Here is a 643-nt window from a genome sequence, read left to right as displayed (position 1 = left end):
CAGCAAAAATTTAACCAAGGGCACTAATCCTATCTGCACCCCCATCTCCTCTTTAAATAATACCTTGTGGTATTGTTTATACACCGATACCTCCCGGGGACAATGCTTGTTCAATGAAACTGCAGATCCTTCCTTTAAATCAAAGGGTAAACGCTGGGTGCTAGGATTAAAAAACAGGGGCTGAATACCTCCTAAGTATTCAAACCTCGCTGCTTTAAAAGGACAATACTGGGTCTGTGGCTCCCACGCCTACCATAAAATCCCTGGCAAAGGAAAAGGTATCTGCTATCCGGCAATGCTAAAACCCTCTACGTCCTTTGCCACGCAGCTTCCACGGGGCAGGTGACGAAACAAGAGGGATTTACAAAAAAGCCGTGATATAATAGACAAATATCAAAAAACTCCGCTTACCAAAGGAATATTAGTCGGGTGTTCTTTAGCAGGTATACTCCCAGGAATAGGCACTGCCTGTCTTAAAAGATTTACAGTACGTTTACAAGCTGTGATAAAAATCATGGCTCATAAATTCAGTAAAGGTCACAAGGAACTCTTGAAGGCCGTTGTGGCCTTGGCTAACACCCAAAAAAACCTCCGACAAATGGTAATTCAAACCTGTATAGCCCTTGATTTTCTCCTTGCTGCT

This window comes from Alligator sinensis, unplaced genomic scaffold (genome assembly GCF_000455745.1).
Source record: "Alligator sinensis unplaced genomic scaffold, ASM45574v1 scaffold732_1, whole genome shotgun sequence".
In the NCBI taxonomy this organism is placed as follows: Eukaryota; Metazoa; Chordata; order Crocodylia; family Alligatoridae; genus Alligator; species Alligator sinensis.
The sequence above is the reverse complement of the archived record's forward strand: the minus strand, read 5'-3'. Positions refer to the sequence as shown.